Source organism: Crocuta crocuta, unplaced genomic scaffold, assembly GCF_008692635.1.
Source record: "Crocuta crocuta isolate KB4526 unplaced genomic scaffold, BGI_CrCroc_1.0 scaffold249, whole genome shotgun sequence".
Classification (NCBI taxonomy): Eukaryota; Metazoa; Chordata; class Mammalia; order Carnivora; family Hyaenidae; genus Crocuta; species Crocuta crocuta.
Window position 1 is genome coordinate 1,758,864 of NW_027533262.1, and position 20,827 is coordinate 1,779,690.

Sequence of the window (20,827 nt, forward strand, 5' to 3'; positions counted from 1 at the left end):
TCTGCCCCTCCCCCCCCCCCCCGCTCCCACTTGCTTTCTCGCTCTCAAAATAAATAATTAAACATTAAAAAAAAGATTTTAAATTCTTTCTTAGGTCCTATATGACCTCTCAAAAACCACAGTCAATGCAAAAATATGGATTATTTACTAAGAAAAGCTTAATTTTTCACAGTGATATTTATAAAAGCTCAGGCAAGCTGTTTAATCTCTCTCAATCTTAGTTTCAGATCTTTAAGAACTATTATAGCTCTCATAGTTCTTTTGTAGGAAAGTTTGAAAGGTTAAGTAAAAAAATGTGAAGTATCTGCTCAACAATTTCATTTATTTATTATTTATTTAATAAAGTAAACTCAAACTTGTCTAGTTTTTTTTTAATGTTTATTTATTTATTTTGAGAGAGAGTGTGAGAAAGGAGAGGGTAGAGAGAGAGAGAGAGGATCTGAAGTGGGCTTTGTGCTGACAGCAGAGAGCTTGAAGCAGGGTCCAAACCCATGAACTGTGAGATCATGACCTGAGCCAAAGTTGGAAACTTAATTGACTGAGCCACCCAAGCATCCCAACAATTTCACATTTTTGAGCAGGTATAGAAAAAATAGTAAATATTATTTTATTTTATTTTTATTTATTATTATTTTTTTTTTTAGTAAATATTATTTTAAATGTGTAGGTTTATGAATTGCTAGATTCCAGGTCCGGCCAGGTCCAGGGGTCCCTGAAGGAAAGAGAGTGAGTGAGAGAGCTCCAAGATTCTTTCTGATCACCAGGCAGGCATTTCTGCCCTGTCCGTTTTGGTGTGTTTATTTACAGGTCAAACGTTAACATGGCCTTCAGAAAATAGAATTTTTACAATGGATCATTCTGTCTGATAAGATGTTTTGGAAAATGTACAGAAACAAGATTTACAGAAGTACTCTTGCAGAACTGCCCCAAGTATAGTTAGGTTGAGTAACTAAGAAAATAACAGGGTGTTCTTAGTGGAAAACATACACATTTTAATAACACTAAGATTAAGTCATAGGTTTGTAGGTACTCTTATCCATCCTCATCACAGCTGCCAGGGTAAGGGAAGGTGTTTATGGAATGTAGGCCTTAGGGAAGGGGCTGCTATACATCACCGGTTAGCAAAGATTTATGTGGTAACTTATGTTCTGCCCTTATCTGTTCCTTGGCACCAGAGAGCCAACCATACCTTTAAAAAGTTTAGCTCATTTCCAATACACAAAATAGTCTCTTTGAGTGCATTTACCTTTGTGTCTAGTTTTATGATTTCTTGAATAGCTAGGGTATGAGAGACATTTCTGATTAGTTGATTTACATGTTGAGCTGCATGAACTTGGACTAATGCAATGGTAGAAACAGAATTGTACATGTAAAGGTCAATCTTTTATGAGTAAGAGTCATTAGCCTGTTTATAGCTCAAGGGAAGTATTGAGGGAAACAGGACCTTCTGGAGACACGATGTCTGTTCCCATAATAAAAAGAAGTTCCCACAATAAGTTCCTTCACAAGGTGCAATCATCATACCAGGGCCAGAATAAGGGGACAAGTCACTCCCGGTACCGATCAACAAGCTACCTTGGAGGTCGGTGCTCAAGCAGAAATAATTGAGTGGCAGCGGATATCGGTTGTCATCTGATGGCAAGAGGCTGTGCAAACATGTTTTAACCTCACCAGGAGCTTTCTCGACTAGTAGGCTCAGAATGGCTCCCAACTTGAATATCTGTGGATGACTTTAGCATCTAGTAAACAGACCATATATAACCCATTCTTCTCACTGATACATTTTATTATCAAACTATGTCAAACCAGTCTTGCAAGTAATTACTGAATCCATTGGGCCCCCTCTCAAAAAAAAAAAAAAGGCAGTATCACTACACAACCTTTCAAAACCCACCTATCAGTTTTCTATCACACTGCCAAATCTTTAGCACCACACAAGACATCTGTTGCAATTTTCCAGACTAATAATCCCATATCTTCACTTCAACAACTGCTCCACTGAAATGGGGCTACTCTTAGTTTCTTGATTTTGACACCCATTCTTTTCCTTTCTTGTCCATGCTGCCTGGAATCTGTTAATTCTTTCTCTCATTCTCCCTCTGGCAGGATTTTAATATAACCACTGTAACTTGAATATATCTGATTTTGTGTTACAATATTACATTATATTTAAATGTTTTCGTCTCTCTGACCTTTAAACTGTAAATGCACTGATGTATGTCATAGCTCATTCAGGGATAAATCCACATAGGAGTCACACAGCAAATGTTCTTTGAGGGAAGTAACAAATCATTTTATATTCTAGTCATTCCTAACGTACTGTGTGAATTTTTGTTCAGAAATTGTGATACTGAAGTAAACGTAAGATTCTTTAAAAAACGTTTACTTTTTTTAAATTTATATGACGAGAGAGTGCCTTCACCCCAACTGTTCAGAGTAATCAGAAGATTGCTCATTATCAGACGAAGTGAGAAACTGCAAACAGACATTGCTGGAATTGGCACAATAAGGATAATAAGGCGCTATGTAAAAAGTACAGAAATGTATCACTTTCATTTCAGACGGCTCAATAAACAGTCCGGATTGATATCCTTGGTTTCGGTATAGATTCAAATAAGTAAACACAATCATTTGGATCCGTATTTTTCTGCTTTTTCATGATTTCCTAAGTTAAAAAAAATTTAACGTGCCGCTTAGTGACACTGAAAGTTTATGCAATGAGATTCTATGCTTGCAGTAATTTCGGAATGAGAAGATCTCCCTCATAACTGATTTCTATTACACCAATACATCGGCCCATAAAGGCTATCTCATAAAAGATACAAAATACGTAGGAGAGTCAAAACACATATGGAATGGACCAGAGGAAAAATAAAATCACACTGTCTAGGATGTTGAAATTAATATATTACCTGTGGAGACACCAAGAGTGATTTGAGAAATAATAAGATCAGATTAAGGAAATAATTCTAATGAAATGATACAAAATTTTCTGAAATAGAGAGGAGACTTGGCGTAAAGTTATGGGTTTAAGGCATTTATTCTGTACTTTATACACTCAACTCACTTTCCTGTAAACTCTCAGGATTTCATCTTTGTTCTTAAGGTGAAGATAGATTTTAATATGACATACATGCCCTCTCTTTTTAATTCCCACTCATTTAATCTACTCTGGCATTTTCTGTTCCTATAATATCTCCATACACAAAATCTTTCTGTCTCTTAATTCCTTAGAATACTCTTCTTTGATTCCCCTCCCCCACTGCCCCAATCCTTAGCCTAGGTATTTTTTCATTTTTGTTTTGTTTTGTTTTATGTGTGAGAGAGAGAGACAGCATGAGCAGGGGAGGGTCGGAGAGAGAGGGAGACATAGAATCTGAAGCAGGCTCCAGGCTCTGAGCTAGCTGTCTGCATGGAGCCCAACACGGTGCTTGAACCCACAAACCGAACCCACAAACTGTGAGATCATGACCTGAGCCGAAGTCAGACGCTCTGACTGAGCCACCCAGGCGCCCCAATCCTTAGCCTAGTTAACTCCTCCTGTTCCTTCAAACACATAAAAGGCCACTCTAATCTCTAATCAAGTCAACACCCCCCATGGAGTCTCAATGAGTCATCTCTCTTCTCCTTTATATACTTGCTATAGACACTATTTACATTTGTTTGTGTGGTTATTTGATAAGTGTTTTTCTCTCAATTTCATTGCTACCTCCATTAGAACAGGGATTGTGTCTGTTTTCACTCAGTGGTTTTTTTCTGCATGTTTAGAAATCAGGTTTAAAAAATAACATTACAGGATGCTCAGTTAAATTTCGATTCTAGATAATGAAATTTGGATTTCAAACAATGAATTCTGGCTTTTGGATTTGTTTGTTTTGTTTTAGTATAAATATGCATAAGGAATACTTATATCAAAAATATTAATTTTAACTAGGTATCTTGTATTATATATATCTGGCAAACCTACTGGAAATGAGTCACATATTAGGACTCAGTGAATATATTTTGTGCATCTGAATGTGCCCTGGATCAAGTAGGACAATTGATATGCCAGTGTTTGCATGGTTGTAGCTTCACTTTTCCTCTTGACATGGTTTCTTGAAGTATGGGCATCACTGATAACTGATAGCCTTAGTTTTCTCACAGCCTTGGGCTTTATACAAGAGTAATTTCAGAAGCCTGAATCTCTTGAAATTTGTTTTCCAATGACTGTCCTCCTTGGAAACATCCTATGCTGTCCATATATACTTTCTACCATTGGCAACTATTTTATGCCTGCCTGCTTTTACCCTATATTTCCCCTAGAAAGGGCTTTCTGCAATAGACATGTTATACACAAAACATATGGCCTATACCCATTTCAAAGGACTATTAAATGCTTATGGCCTGAAACAATGTAGGAGAGGAAATTTGTAAATTCAGAATAAAAAACTGTATAATTAAACGGCTAACAAGGTGTTTCAGTTTCATTAATTATTAAATTTATCATTGATGAAATAGTCATTACATTTGAAAACAATGTATATGAAAGATACAGAGACACCATGGTCAATCATAAATTTTGAAACACTTGCAAAAAATAAAAAGATAATTTCACTTTTAGGTAAAACTAAAGTTTAACATGGGATATACATGCATTTGATTTATTTATGCTATAAAATACTGTCTTTAAAAGTCAGAGGGCGTATGAAGATCTTAGAGAAGTTAAACTTGTGTCTACAGGTCTAAGCTTGAGAGCTTTCATAAAACTTTTAGAAGGTATAGTTCAGATAATATACTTAGGAATAACAGTTTTGAGCTCTGGCGCCTTTGATTGAGGCCTTAAAGCAAGCATGACTTTCATATTGCTCCTGATATAAAAATCCTCCACTGAATTCTAATTTCTCCAACTGGATCTCTGTTGCCTCTTGCTCTTGAGTGAACGTATCAATGGCTTTGCCTAATATTCCAGTTTTATAAAACAGGACAATTCTTTGGTTTTTGTTATTTTTCCTCCTGGGTCCAGTAGTACTATTCTTAAAACTTGTCCCACACTGAAAGATTCATGTATTACTGAATGTCTACATATGAACTGTGCTTTTTAAAACAAGTTTTATTCACAGACACATGGTAGACACTCAAGTATGTAGTCAATGAAGAAAGAATATATTTTAATATTAAATTCAGCCAACATTGATTTATATATTCTATTATTTTACACTGGTTCTTGGAAACCAATAAAATGACTGTAATTACTATCTATCATCCCTTGTGTACTCTCTGTATATTATGTTCTGTCTGCCAATGTGGATTCCCCCAAGGAAACACCTGTAGATGGGTCAGCCACCTTGATGTTTGCTCCACACCACTAAGTAGATTAGGTTCCAGATCCCTTCCATCTATGCTGAAATGGGTCATGCCTGGCTGTGTCTCAAGATATGTCATATTCCATGGAACTACTCTCCTGAAGACATTTTAAAATTATCTTTTCAGAGTCAACATAAGATAGCAGATGGATAATCTGCTTGAAGGCAGCTGAGGTCATATATCATTAGACATCAGGGAAATTCTATATGTAACCAAACATCTGCATTTGCAAAATAGAGCTGAAAGCTTTCCAAAAAAATTCTCAAAGCCTAATTTCTTGCCAATTTAACATCTGAAAAATGTGGAAAAGGTAATCATGAAAACAGAGTCAGTGAATTTTTGAGCTGAAAGGGCCCTTAGAGATCAAGTTTTCCAACTCAATAATTTCACAGATGGAAAAACACAGCCAAGAGAAGTTAAACATTTCACCGAAGTTCACATAACTAGTTCCTGACAAAAGTGGGACTGAAGTGCAAAGCTTTAGCCAGTGCTTTCTTACTATGTGGCTGTTCTCGATCTATTCAATTTATTAAATACTGTGTACATTATATATTGTGGATGTAAAGGCCACACTCTAAATACAATACCAAAGCTCCCAATCAATTTTAACAAAGTCTCTATAATCATATTGGAAAAATGGCAGTCAAAATGATCTTTCTTAGATGCCCAGAGAATGCTTTCTCCTGAAGGAAATAACATCAATTAGAATAACAAGATCTTTATAAAATGAATGTTTCCATTTGCAGAATTAAATATTTAGAACTTCCCAGAAATACATTGGCATGATTTCACATGTTTGCATATTTCCTCTGTAGTTTATAAGACTATCCTAAGTATTAAGAAAATGTGAAAAGGGGGTTCATTTGTATCATCCCTGGGAATTCAGGTAGATCATTTTTTAAATGCCAGAAACTATGAAGAATTTTTGATAGATAGATAGAGGTTACATGAGACTCTAGACATATTGATAAATGATCTTCCTGGAATAGTATGGCTTAATGGGAAATCAGTGGAGACAATTGACCACTGGGGATTAGGTAAAATGAGGTAAGGGCTGACAAATGGATTAGTAAATTTTTTTAGAGGATTTTTGGATTCTTTTGTTTTTGTTTTTGTTTTGTTTTTTGTCTTGTCTTGTTTTTGTTCAGTGGTTTTTAATATAAGTGTTCCGGTGTGGGGACATTATTGATTGAAAAGTGCAATGGAAGTTTGTGCCGGAGATACTAAAAATCTGGCAGTACTGATAGTAGTCCTACATAAGAAAAATCTACTCCATATTGTGTATCTCTCACACTTGTAATATCTCACTTATTAATCATGTAGGTAAAACTGTTTTATTAATAACTGAGACTAGAACTTAAGCTTTATCTTACACATAAATACAAAGTATTGTTCAATAGCTTTAATATTCGATGAATTTTCCAGTAATACTATTACTGTGTAGATCAAGTAAAGATGATAACTTTCAGGGGAGAGAATGAGCCATTCCTCATTTTAGAAAGTATTTCTTGTGATATTTGATTGGGCTGCACCATATAATTATTTCAATACACACTTGTAGCCAGTGCATTCACGATGATTCCACATTCAGATGCAAGCATCTTACTGCTTCGGTATTTTTGCTGGTGTAATCGTCCTCAAGTTTTTATGTATTAAATCTGGTATAAATTATTTTCCTTTTATTTTACCTTTATATTACATGTGGGGCATAGTATTGGTGTTTTGAGATGTATGCAATCACAATTTTGAATTTAATTCAGTGTTTCAAGGGGGAATCATAAAATATTTATTTAAAAATGGAGCATTGTACATGACTAGATTGAGTCCCTGCTTTTGTCACTGTTCTGGAGAACTAAAAGGGATTGATGTTGGAAAAGCTCAGGAGCCCAGAAGAGGCTAAAGAATGAAACATGTCTTCTGCAGTGCCATCAGCAATAGCAGGAGGTATTGTTGTAGATCAGACAGCAGTGGCACAAATGCAGACAGAGGTCTCACAGGTCATGGGGAGGTATAACCTCGGCAAGTAGAAGGCATTAGGAATGTTGTGCTGTTGCATGGAGATAACTACCCAACTCTAGCTACTTATTGCTCTGAACTGTAGTAATTCAGTTCAGGGAGGATGTTGATGTACCACCAAAATACCACTTCGAGGAAGGTCTTGGTGGCCCAGTTCTGTACTAGTTGTCATTACAACAAGGATTGTCTTAATTGTAGACAGCCACCTGTCCAGTATGATCCCATCCATGTCAGGCAGTTTATATATCAAATGCCTGTTTGAGACAGAGCATAAACCTGGAACTGGCTTGAGCAGTTGTAGCTGTAGAGTGCCCCCATGCGGTCAAATGAGGCCACCATTGCACTTTCCTGTCCCTGACTACCCTGTCTTGGTTCCTCCCATTCATAAGCATTGATTTTAAAGGCACTCGCTAATCAACATTCTGCCCACTAAACTCAGTCTCAGAGTCTGCTCCCAGACAACCAAACTTGTGACATTCAGTGTTAGTGTCTCATGATAATTTCAAAGAGAAATTGGCAATGTGAATTCTTATGTGAAATCTCCTTATTTTTAACTGTTGTCAGCTAATTTAAATACTCTTCCCATCAATACATCTGTAGACTACATTTAGAACTCAGTTAATAGGACCATAAATCAAAACTTGGCCCAGATAATTGTCCCAAAATAAGAATTAATAAAACTCCTTTCACTGTTGAATGGGTCCCAGCTTAGACAACAAATGAATTTTATGATCACCCTTCTCTTGGACCATCAGTTTGCCATTTTTGCTTGAGAGAAGAAACTTCCTGAGGCAGCAGATTTCTGTCAGGCTCAATTTGGTAACGTTTCTTAAATCAAAGAATGGGTCATTGATCATCACAAGGCACCTAGAATATATTTGTTCTTCAGTGTGGTTGGTAGTCTGATGAAATTAAGTGGAAGAGGAAAAACCATTTCAGTGTCAGAAATGACAGCCAACCAAAGTCTGGCACAATGTTTTGCCAAAACCACTTTCTCAAGAAGAGAAAAAAAAACATGTTTCTCTTTTGGGTTTATTCATATTCTTGGCCTCTTCTCCAGGCTATTCAGTCAACTGTAAGTCCTTTAACCTAGTGACAGATTCTTCACTTTGGCATTTTAGATAAAGTGTCTAATAGTCCTTAAGTGTCCAAGAAACATATACACAAATTATTACACAACAGATTTCAAAATAGATATTAATAAACACAAAATTGAAAGATCAAAGAAAACACATCGCTATAAAATATAAATATTACATTTTCATAGAACTGTACACAAATAAAGATAAGTTACTTGGTAATTAGTCAATTAATCAGTCAATTAACACAATTTAAAAAACACTCTACTAATGAATTCTTGAATCAGAGAACAAGTAAAACTGCAGTGATGGAAAATAATGGTTTTAGGAGCATTTGATATCACAAAGTATGCAATGCAGCCCAACTAGAAATCAAAGCCAAGTCCATAACATAAAGGGCTTTTCTTTTATTTTACTTTTAATAAAAATAAATAAAAGATCTAAAAATAAAGAAGAAGAAGAACATAATAAGATATTCCTTTACAAAATACATAATTTTTAAGCTCCGGAGGTGCTTCTTTGAATAAATAAAAATAAAAATATATATATAAGATCCTGAATAGAAGTTGTATATTGTAGATGTGTGTGTATATTTGTGTGTATGTGTTGAAGGACGTGACAGGTGACTAATCATGTGTGCTAATTACACTGTCAGAAGCAACTGAGTCACCAGTGAAGATTTATGAAGAATGGTAAGCCTGGTGCAGAATGATGAAAAACAGGATATCAGAGTAAGCTCAGTGTAACTACTTGACATAAATTAAATATCTGGTGACTATTTCACTAAAACTAGGGTGATGTGTGACAACTGTAGCTTTCATAGAGTTAAAATATCTATTACAGTTTTATAGCTCCTTGCTGGCTACCTGCATTAATTCAGGGTATTTCTTGTAAATTAGCCTAATTCTGTATTGCTAATAATATACTACGGTATACATATTTTGGATTATCTTAACTATATAAACTTGTAGGCTTTGACTTGAAAGAGAGAGAGAAAGAGAGAGGGAGACGGAGAGAGAGAGAGAGAGAGAGAGGGAGAGAGCGAGCCCATAAACACGGGAGGGGCAGAGAGAGAAGGAGGGAGAGAATCTTAAGCAGGTTCCACACTGCACACTGTCTGTGCAGACCCCAGTGTGGGGCTCCATCTCAGGAACCTGTAAGATCATGGCCTGAGCCTAAATCAAGAGTCAGATGGTCAATCAACTGAGCCACCCAGGCACCCCAGCTCAATATATTTTTTATAAATTATCGTTTTGAAATTTTGTGTCACTTTATTAGTATGGTCAATTTCAGTAATTTGTTGCAAATAAAATTATCCATTTCAAAACAATTTAATTTTATTAGTGAATTATGCATATCTGCTTCAATTTCACTACTACCAGTGATGCTTATTCTTTTTCTCACTGTGGAAAAATAGAAACTAAGACTGAAAGAATTAAGCCAATTCATAAATATAGAGTTATCTAATTTGCAAATTATTAACTACCTAGCTAAGTTAATAAGAACCCAATAGGTATCTATTACTACTAGGAAGTAAATTAAGATGATGGATATCAATACCTCAAAGAAGAAAAGCCATGTTATTATCTTTACAGATTCCAAAATATGGGCTATTGACATTTAGTTCTCATGAAGACATTTAGTAATAGCTAACATGTACTGAGCACCAAATATCTGCTAGACACCATGCAGAGTTTTAAATATATTGTTTCATTCAGTTCTCAAGACAGCTCTGGTTGACACTAAAGCACTCTTTACAAACCAGAGGACTCAGATGTAAAAAGGCGAATCCACTTGTTTGCAGTCATGTAAGAAATAATCTATCAGACTGAGGAACAGTGGGAAAGTAGACATAGAGCAGGAGACATAGATTGTTTTCTGTACTCTTTAGTAGAACTTTTTTATTATTGGGTATTTTAAATGAAATTTATGAGTTGCCTATATATACGTATATATTCACACATGTTATAATACACACATGTATATATATAGTAAGGTCTGCATATACTGATATATGTTTTACAGATAAAAGTTATATAAAAATATAAAAAGCATTTTTAGATCTAATATAAATGAAAAGTAGGAATATGTAAATTATGACACCATATGTAAAGAAAATAATTTTGAAAAGAAATTTGCTTCCGGGTCAAACTATATCCCACGTGTAGTTGGAAACCTTGCATCCTTTCAAATACCTGCCAAGGATTTTATAGTCCTCTTACTTCAACTAGTTACTTCTGAGGTAGATTTGTGACTTCTCCTACCTTCTAGTAATTTCTCATGTCCTTCTTCCTATAGTTATTTTCTCATCTGCAACCTTTATGTGAAAGAAAATGGTCCTTCTTCCCCTCTCTCTCTCTCTCTCTCTCTCCCTCCCTCCCCCTCCCCAAGGTATCACTTAAACAACAAGACTGAAATCTACACTTCATCACAGCCCAGCACATAATGCAAAATTAAATTTAGACATATTTGGACTTTATACTTCTTAAAAGTAAATGGTGTATCTTTCCTTTCCCATCAGGAAATTTCAAGATGTCCTCTCTTCTTTTTTTTTATTTATTATTTTTAAAATGTTTTTATTTATTTCTGAGAGAAAGAAAGGCAACATGAACAGGGGAGAGTCAGAGAGAGAGGGAGATACAGAATCTGAAGCAGGCTCCAGGCTCTGAGCTAGGCATCAGAACAGAGCCCGACGCGGGGCTCGAACCCACAAACCATGAGATCATGACCTAAGCCGAAGTCCTACACTTAACTGACTGAGCCCCAAGGTGTCCTCTCTTCTAACCTGACTCCAGCCTCCTATTGTACGGCTGAACTCCCTCTACTTTCTTCAGACTCCTCTTTTACTTCTAGTTTGTATATACCTAACCCCTAAAATCTTACTCATTTTTCCTCAGAGAAGTTTATTCTTTCATTTATTGGAGTGCTACCATAAGAAAAATCTTTTCAATTAAAATGACTCACAAAGTGCTTTGTTAACCAAAGACATCATCCCTCCCAAGGGGAATTCTGAGGCCACCGTTTAGGCTTTTCTTCCCACATTTACATTCAAACAGTCTAAATAAATAGCTATTTTTAACAATCAAAGTCATGTCTCACAACATTTATATCATGTGGTATTTCAAGTTCTCAGTATTGTGGATTTAAGATGATCCATTTATCTTTTATTTGTTCACTCACACTCCAGACTCGGGCAGGCATGCTCCCACCAGACATTGGTAAGACATGGTCTCTAATCACATTTCAGTTCACAGATGTATTAAATGAGACAGGTGGATTATAAGGTTCCCAAAGATGTTTTCAGTTTAAATAACAGAGGTGTGTTTTCATATATACCTTGAAAGTAAGGGAAAAAGAAAAATAATTTACCTAACAAGTACCTTTATTTCATATGCTAATAAAACTTTCTTTATGATTTGAAATATGAATTCCCAAGCCCATAAAAATGCAGTGCTAATTATATTTTAAGGAAGTATTCATTTATTTCCTTCCTGGGTTTTAATAAAAAGCAAGCCTTTAATTTTCAGTAGCATCTTTATAAGACACTTTTATTTGTAGAAGTAACAGTACTTCAAGAGGATTTTTTTTTTCTTTGCACCAAGTCTTGTGCATGTAAAATCTAATCTACAGCTCTAAGTTGGGATTTCTCTAGGGAGAGCTGGGGTGATGGTGTCATTGTACTAAACTGTGCATCTCAGAGAATTCTTAGAGAAGATTTAGAATTGTTTGAACAAAACTAAGAAGAATAAAGCAAAAGTAACTAATTTTTTTCAAGTTTTTATTTAAATTCCAGTTAACATACAGTGTAAAATTAATTTCAGGTGTAGAATTTGGTGATTCATTATTTATATAGAACACCTATTGGTCATCACAAAAAGGGCCCTCCTTGATACCCATCACCCATTTAACCCATCCCCTGCTCACCTCCCCACTAGCAACCATCAGTTTGTTCTCTATAGTTAAAGGTCTGTTTCTTGGGCTTTCTCTCTCTCTCTCTCTCTCTCTCTCTTTCTCTCTCTCTTTCTCTTTCTCTCTAATATTTTTAAAAGAAACACTCTTTATGGAGCCTTTTATGGAACTGAATTAAGACTTTAAAAATCACAAACAGCCTGGGTATCTCAGTTGGTTAAGTTGAGTTGGACTCTTGATTTGGCTCAGGTCATGATTTCACAGGGTCATGAGTTCAAGCCCCGCATCAGGCTCTGTGCTTGTGGTTCAGAGCCTGCTTGGGACTCTCTCTCTCCTTCCCTCTCCACCCCTCCCCACCTTCAAAATAAAATAAATAAATAAATAACTTAACAAAAATAGGTTGTATATTGCGTGTCAAATTTCTTAGAAACAGTTTTCTCGCTATGACATATTCTCACCCTTTGTCTCTTTTGAACAGAGTTCTTCTCAAATACAATTTGCTTCCATCTTATAATAAAGATTCTGACTTCATTTCTTATGTTTGGCTGCTGTCATCTTTCATGTCCCACCACTTTCCTTTTGTCTTCTGCCCTACATTTGGGTGAGCTGATCCCAATGCCCGGATATTCTTTCCTCTGGGATCCTGGAGTTCAAACCAATCAAGCCCCAACCCACATGCCTGAGCCCACATCCCACCTACCTCTCACAAAAAATTACAAGTGTACTTTCTGTACTCTGTCAGGTCATTTTCTTTGGCCTGTGTGGGGCCGGCCCTTTTCTCCCAAGAAAGATTCCTTATGTCAATGATGAACTGTTTCATGGCTTCTTGGTATGTGTGGGTGGCATCATCAGCTTCAAACTCTAGAGTAATTTTAGGTGAGGGGCCTGCCCTGTTTCTGTATCTGTTCAGCTCACCTCCTCTATATAAAACCTCCCTCTACCCATGGGATGAAACAAGTAAAAGGGTTTCTTAGCTGGTAATTTCTCCAAGTGGGTGGCCATATTAGAAAAGAGTCTTATTTTGTAATCAAGAAATAGGGGATAAGAGAGAATTGTCTCATACAGTTCCCACTATTTTGTTTTTCTAATCAGTGGGCATAACTGAAAAAAAAAATCAATGATTTCGAGCCTTTTGGCTACACTTATTAAGGAAGGTGAATATCAGTTTAGCATAGAAGTTTTATTCCCATTTTCAGATTCAGTTCTAGTAGTAGTGTTCAATTGTTTACCTTTTGTCTCCAGATATACTTAAAATAGTTTAGGCAGAGATACTAGTTAAAGAAATCCAAAGCCATAGTCTTTTCTAGATCCAAATTTTCCCTGTTTCTGTTCTTGTCTTAATTATGTCTCCGAGGTTTTGTCATGACCCAGTAGGGGTTCTGTAATTATTCACATGACCCTATAAAATTCGTCTTAATTCAATGTCAAAAATGTTATGCCTTATATTTAATTCACTATAAAATTTTTCCTAGTATTAAATCCCTGGAAAGAAATTCAAGTAAAAAAATAAGTAAAACTCCGTTAGAAAGTAAAAGACAATGGATTCATTCCTGTTTTACATTAGAGACATCATCTTCACAGGTTCATACCACAACCAATAGTAAAGTTGTCATGTCCATCTCATACCCCAAAACACAAGCACAAGTACAAAAAAACACGTTCAAGAGAAAACTAGAGGCTAAAAGTATGACAAGCCAACATGTGGCTAAAGTAATTCCACAGAACAGAGAGCCCATTGCTCATCCCCTAGGGTAACATTATGTCAGCACATCATGCTGTTACTCTGACAGAATAACCCGAGGGAGGTTGAGCAATGTCTGTGCCTTAGGTAATGTCTTGGTTCAGGGAGCTCAGAGGACCTATGCCCTATCAGGTTCATCTGAACACTAAATCTTTAGTAAAAGTAGATTTGCTTTAATTATAAACTCAGTTCTTTCTAAAACATCAGTTAGACTAAAATAAATACCAATTCCCTAAATATGCCTTTCACTGTGATCACTACAAATGCAAACTATAGGAAGCTCAGGACATCAAAGGTTCCCAAACTTCTATAAAATTGCCCCTGCCCAAGGTGCTTTCAGTTTTTCTAGAATCATATTGATGCAGCTTGACAGCTACCAGTGCCATTTTAACACTGCTGAGGTGGTGAGACTAAACACTATGGCCTTGAGAACTGTTAACATAGCACCCATCAGTTTGTTTGATATATTATTGGGAAATTTTTCATGAAACTGTCTGCTTTCTCCATAAGAAAGGTTTTTGGTTTCCCTTATGCAAACAAACGGACAGTTTTGACCATTTGAATTTCTTTTCAGAGTTCTTTCATAGCCTTATGCAGAAACTTTGTTCTACCCATAATTTCCAGAAGTCAGCAATCTACAGAGTTAGAATAATTTAATAGGCCATTTCAGTTATTCTCACTGCTTAGATCACTAATGCTACAAGATTAAAGACTTAGTGTCTTCTTACAATATTCATTTCCTGATTCCAGTTATTCTCTAGATCCTGTGAGTCCTTGTGTGAACCATAATGGGCTTGCATTTTGCAAATACCAATGTTAACTTTGGCAAACTTTCTCAATAGCATCCTTATTTTACTTCTAGCCAGAATGTATACACTATAGTCTTTTTATTCATTGTGTTTTCCTGTCATGGAGTGAGTCAGTGCCTACTTACCCATGCTTTAATGTTTCAAGTATTACTAGGTGATTCTCTTCCTTTCATGATTGCATGACTGCTGTGGCCATGGATAGACTGTATCCATGAGAGTAGAACATGATGCCTCAAATAAGCATACATTTTATAGTGCAATTCTAACTAAAGGACCTATATTTTCACTGAGACAAACACCTTTTGCTACTGTCCCCTTAAGTCAAAATTAAGATGGTTTCTTATTAAGAAAGTGTCAGTGATAAGGAGTGTCAATTGAATTCTTCCTTCTATTTTGGAAGTTAAAAATGATTTGATTGTACTAATTTGACTAGTCAGGTTTATATCTTGTAATAAGCCGTTACAAATTAGGCTATAGGGAACCTGGCATAGGACAAAAAACAAACAAACAAACAAACAAAAAAACTGTGTCTTTATCATGGGCTAGTTCAACTTTTTGAATTTAAGATCTTGCCAAGATTAAGACCTTAGAGAAAACAAATGATTCTTAAAAGTATTCTGATCTCCTAAGGACTTTGGAATACTTTAGAGTTACTTATACTTTATTCTAATAATGGCCACAAAACCTCCTTAGAGTTTACACAGGTCACTAGTACCTAGTGTACCAGCACTGGTACTAGTTACTAGTACAGGCAGTTTTCTTATAGTTTCTCAGGCCCCTGGACTTTAGAAATCTTAAAATTTGTAAACCATTAAAAAATTCTGCTTCTAAAGGCTAGCATATCCCATATTGAGAAGTTAAATGTTAAAAATATACAGGCTATATAAATGCTTTTTAGGGGCATCCAGGTGGCTCAGTTGGTTAAGCCTCTGACTCTTGATTTCTGTTGAGGTCATGATCTCATGGTTTGTGAGTTTGAGTCCTGTGTCGGCCTGCTTTGGATTCTCTCTCTCTCTTTCTCTGCCCCTCCCCTTAGCTCTCTCCCTCTCTCAAAATAAATAAATAAACTTATACAAAGTGAAATATAAACTTTACAACTCATAACTTTAATGATCTATTGAACATTGACTCTTTCAGTCCTCTCATTTTATTTCCACAATTAATCTAAAGATAGATGCTACTGATAACTTTTTGTAGCTTTAATTTATCCTTTAATAAAAATATTCAAATTTGAATTGTTTTTCCATACCACAAGATTCTAGTCTTGTTTACTGTTTGAAAAGTAAATTGTTCAATTGGAACAATTAGAAAAAATATTTTCTAAGGAAACCCAAATCCACAAAAAGTAAGAATGCCATCATAGACTATCAAATACCTAAAATATATGCTGAATTTTCATGGCTGGCTAAAATGAGACTTAACCATATTTAGACCTATTTTACTTTTTCCAAGAACATTCAGATTTATGGTTGACATATTGGAAGAGTGGTCCTAGAATTTCTGATCCTCCTGTACATCATAAGGTACACACAATACTCTAGAAAGAAGGCAAAAAAAAAAAAATCTCTCAACCCAATATGAATCGACAAGCCAACCTAAGAGAAGCCTGTACCTATTCCAGCATGAACACTGCCCAATTTTTCCGGAAATGGGATGGCTTATTTATTGCTTTTACAGATCTTTTTTTAAAATTCTTTTTTAATTGTTATTTATTTTTGAGAGAGAGAGAGAAAAAGACAGAGTTCAAGTGGGGGAGGGGCAGAGAGAGAGGGAGACAGAATCCAAAGCAGGCTCCAGGGTCCGAGCTGCCAGCACTGAGCCCAGTGCAGGGCTCAAACATACCAACTGTGAGATCATGACCTGAGCCAAAGTCGGACACTCAACTGACTGTGCCACCCAGGCGCCTCTGCTTCCATAGATCTTACCACTTTCCAAGGGTTAATCACCAACCACTCTGTTAATCATCATCATCATCTTCACCATCATCACACATCATCGTCATCATTACTATTTTAATCTTGACTTCCACCATAAAATCAAGGCTAGAAATTGGAATGACTTAAGGACTACCATAGCAAGTATAAAGTTTGTGTAATTTATGGAATATCTTTCTTTTTTTTTAATGTTTTATTTATTTCTAGGAGAGAGAGAGAGACAGCGTGAGCAGGGGAGGGTCAGAGAGAGAGGGAGTCACAGACTCTTAAACAGGTTCCAGGCTCTGAGCTGGCAGTCAGCACAGAGCCCGACGCGGGGCTCGAATCCATGAACCTCGAGATCATGACCTAAGCGAAATTCTGACGCCCAACCGACTAAGCCACCCAGGCGCCCCTGGAATATCTTTCTTATTTAACCTATATGTCTCTGGGATTTCTTTTATAAAATAAAGGAGGACTATGTGGAAGCAGACATCTTTTGAATGAAAAATAAAGACAAAATCTCTTTATAAAATCGTTACATGAAAAATTTGCTGATTCTTACATTTATTCATTATGACATGAATATTAGTAAAAGCTAATAGTAAGTTGTGAGAGTATTCCCTATGGAAAGTTTAAAAGTGAGTAGAATATTTTTGTGGAATAAAAAATTTCATGTACATGAAAATAATTTAACATATCTCTCTGAAGGTTTTCTTCTCTACAATTTCATGTATGACGTTTAGCAAAAACAAGACTATAACCTTGTTTATTCTTTGACTTTACTTCATAGCTTTTTTTACAGTATTAAAATTATGTGTTAGACATACAAACTAAATCTATTTATACCTATATCTATCTCTATTTCTATCTCTATCTATAGATATATATACCCTTATGTGTAGAATGGCACTGCTTATCTTAAAGTTCAGACTTTTAGGAGTGACAGATGCACTATTTTCAAAGAATTAAGTCATGATTCATTTATTATGAACATAAAAATTTGTTGTGTGGAAGATCACTTTAGTTTTTCAAGGTTCACTTACGCTTTAGATAAAGGCATTTCCATAAAACTCTACACATTTAAACACTCAAATGCAACAAACAATGTCAGATGCCAAAATATGACATACTGTTCTTTTTGTTTTAATTGAGTCACTTGAAATAAGTTATGACTTTGTATCTCATATTGATATAGAAAGCATCCCTGTTATCTTGTTGATTGATTTTATAAATAAATAATATATAGGTCAGTAAGCTCATTTAAAATGAAACTTGGCAGCTTTGTAAAATCCTACAAATAACCATTGCCAAAAAAAAGTAGAATTGAGAAGTTAAAGCAGCATAATATTATGTCTGCCTCCATGAAATATCATGGTTATTTTTAATATAGATACTTAAGTTACTGATTAATGCTGATTATTTTGTATGTAATTCACCTAAGGATTTTGCTTTTCTCTTCTTTTGCCATCTGGTATTCAATGCTCTCACAATGAGAATATGTACAGACACAGGAACAAAGTAGCCAGGGGTATAAAACCCAGTGGTACAAGATTTATTGATACAGCTGTTTGACTTATTTTAATGTGTTTTTCCTCTGGTTTTTTGGAAAGCTGGAGGCAGATGTATTATTCAAGAAACATGATGTGGTCGTTTTTAAGGATGGCATTGAAATCCCTGACACTTTTCCCATTGAGAAATGGAACCTACGTCCCCTTTCCTTCATTTTGTAGGCAGGTGATGGTCTTGTGTAATAAATGTTGAGAGAATAACACCGAAAAACTTCCTAGGCTTGATCATAGTGGATCATGCGCTTCTTCTTGAATCCCTTAGAATGCTTGTTCACCAGAAACTCTGCTTCGGATGCTCAATAGGTAGGAAGTATGACTATTAGCTCTGCCATGCTAAAGGCACCAGTACAGGGATTGCAGCTGACAGTCCCAGCTGAGCTTCCAGCTGACAACCAACAATTGGCAAGCATGTAATTGAGTCTCTTGGATGACATCAGCAGGAGAGACCCCAAGCAAGAATCGCCCAGCCAAACAATTCCTGAATTCTTTTTCCACAAAATTGTGAGCAAAATAAAATTTTTGTTTTAAGTCATAAAGATTTGGCGTTGTCACAGAGCAATGGTAATCAGATCACCTGGGCACCAACTCTGCATCCTTTACCCAGTTGAGGATGTGTCCACTGCATTTGGTTCAGGAACCAACATAAACATTTCCGTAAAAAAAAAATACATATGTTCTATGTGTAAATTCTTCCTGAATTGAGAAAAAATATACAGATTGCCAAAAGGATATATTATAGTAGGAATTCAGCTTTTCAGGTCATCTCTCCCCTAGCTTGCACCTGTGGTTATCTGAGAGGCCTTGTTTGACCAGCAGGAAGATCAGGGAAAACCCTTCATTTGGTTTACAGATGGCTCACTGGTATTTGGATCACTCAGTATTTGGATGCAGATTGAAAAGCAATAATGGCTGCATGACAACCACAATTGTGGTGGTCCTGAAAGACAAAGAGTGCACAGTAGAGAGGTAATGATTATCAGTCCTAACCCTGAGAACAGCTGCAGCAAGGGATTGTATTTCATTCCTTTACTTCCTGTCTTTTAGTTTCTCTTTAAAAACAGGGAGGTATTGAAACCATGGAAGAGTTGCCTCCCAAACTGGTATGAAGGAATAGATCAGCATGACTCAAGGGATGGATTTTGGTGACAATGAGAATGTGCCTTTCAGATCTGTGACTGCAGGAAATGTAATTGATCAAGGCTCCAGCTGATGTTCTCTGAAATCCATTGTTTGACTTCCCATGCTTCCCACAGGCTGCTCCCAGCCAATGACTGAGTGTAGAAAGAAGGTACAAGGGCAAGTGGTGAGGGACTCCTCTGACAGGCAATTTGTATCGAGAATTCACTGATAACCTTACCAAACCATCCATAGAACTGAAGTGCAATCTAGTACTCTTCACAAATTATCCTGTAAGTTTCATAAAAATTTCATGTACTAGATAATATTATTATCATTTACTTTTAAAAACAACAGAAGCTTAATGATGTTAGGATCACTTTTTTAAGGTCATATGGTTGAAAGTGTTATAGCTGGAATTTCCTACTGGGAAGTCTGATAATAGAGTCTGTTTAATATAAATTAGCTAAAATAGCATTTCCCCAATATAATTTTATTAAATCATGTATCATTTTCTTTTAAGTACCAAGAAAGTTAGAGTCTGGGCTCTGGTGGAAGTTTAAACTTTTTATGGCAGTACTTAATGCAAACATGAAGCACATTAAAAGTAACAAGTATTGTATCAGTAACTCAACAGATGAATTCTGGTATATGCTGTTACCAGAATTATATAGGCTACACTCTCCTGAAGCAAACATAGTAAATATTTTAGAAAGAAGATATTTAGAAGACATGTGTCAAGCATTTTGATTTGCATATTTTAATTTGTATAGGAAAGTTCAGCCTTAATCAATCAATCAATCAATTTCAGTGATTCAACCCTTGCAAAGTATCTTTGTTATGAAATCATTCTGGCATGGTCACATGCCCATATGAGGGGCATTCTCAGGAGCATGACCACATTTCTTTCTATGTATATAGCTACAATGTGTATGCAGGTAACATTATATAGTACCTTTCTAGAACAATATATCTTAAAATTAGCATCATCGATCAGAAGTGATTGTTTAAACCATTTTTTAGGTGCTCTCAAAATTATTTTTTTCAAAAATCTTTTGTTAATGTTTTTACTTTTGAGAGAAAGAGCGAGAGAGAGAGAGGCAGAGACAGAGCATGAATGGGGGGGAGAGGGTAGAGAGAGAAAGGGAGACACAGAATCCAAAGGAGGTTCCAGGCTCTGAGCTGTCAGCACAGAGTCCAATGTGGGGCTTGAAACCATGAGGTGTGAGATCATGACCTGAGCCCACACTGAATGCTTAACCAGCTGAGCCACCCAGGTGCCCCTTAAAGTGATTTTAGTAAACTAATAAATATTTTTGGTTTCTGT